The sequence below is a fragment of the Henckelia pumila genome, chromosome 4, assembly GCF_033568475.1.
Source record: "Henckelia pumila isolate YLH828 chromosome 4, ASM3356847v2, whole genome shotgun sequence".
Lineage (NCBI taxonomy): Eukaryota > Viridiplantae > Streptophyta > Magnoliopsida > Lamiales > Gesneriaceae > Henckelia > Henckelia pumila.
Window position 1 is genome coordinate 42565009 of NC_133123.1, and position 2795 is coordinate 42567803.

Here is a 2795-nt window from a genome sequence, read left to right on the forward strand (position 1 = left end):
TGGGCTTTGGCCCAACGATTCCCTATTATTTTCCAAGCCCACTACCCAAAGCCTTTTTTACTTATACTCTTGCCTCAACCCTTATTGAGTGGGCGCCTACTTCTGTGCGAGGCGCCATTGCTGCTGATATGTGTGAGCGAGAGAAGAAGAGAATGAGAGAGAGCCAGTGAGCGTGAGGGTGAGGGCGTAGACTGAGTGTCTTCTCTTCTCCTAGCTTTGTGCTATTGAGTGGGCGCCTCCTTCTGTACGAGGTGCCGTTGCTGCTGCTGTGTGTGAGCGAGAGGAGAAGAGATTGAGAGAGAGCCAGTGAGCGTGAGGGTGAGGGCGTAGACTGAGTGTCTTCTCTTCTCCTAGCTTTGTGCTATTGTCTGGGCTGCTGCTCTCTTTATCGTTCTTGTGTTGGGGCAGCGTATTGAGGGGGTTTTCTACTTTGTGTAGAGAAGCGAGCTTGGTTTGGGTGGTAAAGATTTGCCGGTTCGAGATCCTCTTTCTGGGTTGTAGGGGCAGTGGGCGTGGTATAGGCGTGAGGAGAACCTTTGTGGTCTTCGCCGTGGATTGCCTGTAACGTCCCAATTTCTCAATCGAAACGTTACTCAAACATACATACTTAAACATTGGTAAAAATAAAAATTTTGCGGAAGCATCATGTTCTTTATTAAAAAGAGCGTATAAAAATGCACAAAATAATATAGCATCTAAAATTCTTTGCCAAACATGGCCATCAACGTAAAATTAAAACTTGTTTGCCTCACAAGAACTAAAAATGTTTAAAATATCTTTCATGCTAAAGCATTCACACTCATGCATCGCCCGTTGGACCGACCTCTGCCTCTTCTTCATGTCTGCCCACATAATCATCAATAAAAGCATCCACATCATCGTTACCTGCACGATTCAAGTATAGTGAGTCGAAAGACTCAGCAAGAACATGCAGAAAAAGGATTTTCTAACTTTAAAAGAGAAAACATTAACTTAAAATTTCATGCAATAAACATAACGTTGGTATAGTCATATCATAAAAATATTTGAGGTGATAAAGTATGAGTAGTGTGGTAACCGTCATAACGAGCCATTCATGGTTTCCTGTTGATCAACAAGCATATGGCATTACGCCCGTAAACTTTCATTCTTTAGATAGCCGCTTCGGAGCTCATCCCGAAGTGCATACCCCATATAACCATCCCGTGAGCTATGTTTGGATAGCCGCTCCGGAGCTCATCCCGAAGTGCATACCCCATATAATCACCACAAGACACATAAGTCATCAAAATAGTTTTCATACATCATAACATTCTTCGTATCATATCATTCTTCATGCACGTCATCATTATTCTTCCATCATCATGAACTATCATAAATTAATGTCGTGCATGCATAAACCAATGCGAGAACCATTCATGCATTAAATATTTCCTACATTTCATGATTTTCATGGAAGAAATAATTTTCATGAAGGTTGAAAACATAAACATGCATTACATAGTATAATCGATCCACGTGAATCGTTCCATCCGTCCCGGACATTGAAAAATTGAAACTTTTGCATAAACATTTTAAAAATACTTAAAATAGCTTTAAAGACCACAAATATGAAATTAGGATTTCAAAACACAACCTTAAAAAAATTTGGACAGCACCTATGGTGCAAGGGCGCAGAAAACCTGCGCCCCTGCGCCACCAACGCTGCCCCCTAGTGCAGGGGCGCTCAAAAACTGCGCCCCTGCACCGGTGGTGCTGCCTGCGCACGCAGGCAGCAGGCGCGCAGGGTGCGAACTTCGCTTCTGGTAGCGCTTAATCGTGTCACGCCCAAATTACCCGACTCAATCAGATAAACAAATAATGCAGTAGTGTGAGTAGGGATCGTTCCCACGAGGAAAGACAAATTCAATGCGTTCTAAATAAATAAAATGGGGGTTTTGAAGTTGAGGTTAACTACTAAAAATTTAAGCAATTAAATATTCAAATTATCACTATCATGCAAGGATGAAAATGAAACTTGAGAAATCAATAAGAGACGAGACTTGGTATCGGTCGACTACACCCTTAATATTCATTTATTCAATCATCGATTCCCTAAGAATAATTAATCCTATTAAATATTCGCCATTGAAAATCAAATTCCTATTTCACCTTAATTTTAGTTAATTAGAAAACAGCATTCTAGATTAACCCTTACCCCATAGATTAATCCAGATAACAACAATCTAGATTTAAATCCACGGTAGCATTCAAACTAGTAAAACTGACGAACCTAGACAACACAAACACCAGCGGTTGTATTTAGCCTAGTCAATAATTAATCCTACAATTTAATAAATTCAAAAACAGAAAATATCAAACGTAGTTGCTTCGCAAATCAGATTATTCAAACAATTACGGATTTGAATTCTAATTTAGCTATCGCTTGCAAAACAAAATCCTAAGATGGCCAATCCTAAAATCTCGCATACAAACATGAAATAATATAGATAAAAAATTGATATTTAATAAAGATTAAACACTACGAATCAAATCTCATGAATAAAATACATCAAGGTTTCGTCTCCCTCAACCAAGTATTAAAAACTTAGCCACAACGATTCATGACCAAATCAATAAAAATTCAAAGAAAAGAAGAAAACTAGAAAAGAAACTGAAGAACAAAACCTAGCCTCCAAAAGAGAGTCTCGAAATCTGATGATTCCCCTTCAAAAACGGAATTAAGAGTCTAATAAAGCCTAGAGTCCAAAATAACAAAATTACCAAAATTAATATTTTTTTCCCGAAAGACGAGCACGCTCGATCGCATAAGTACG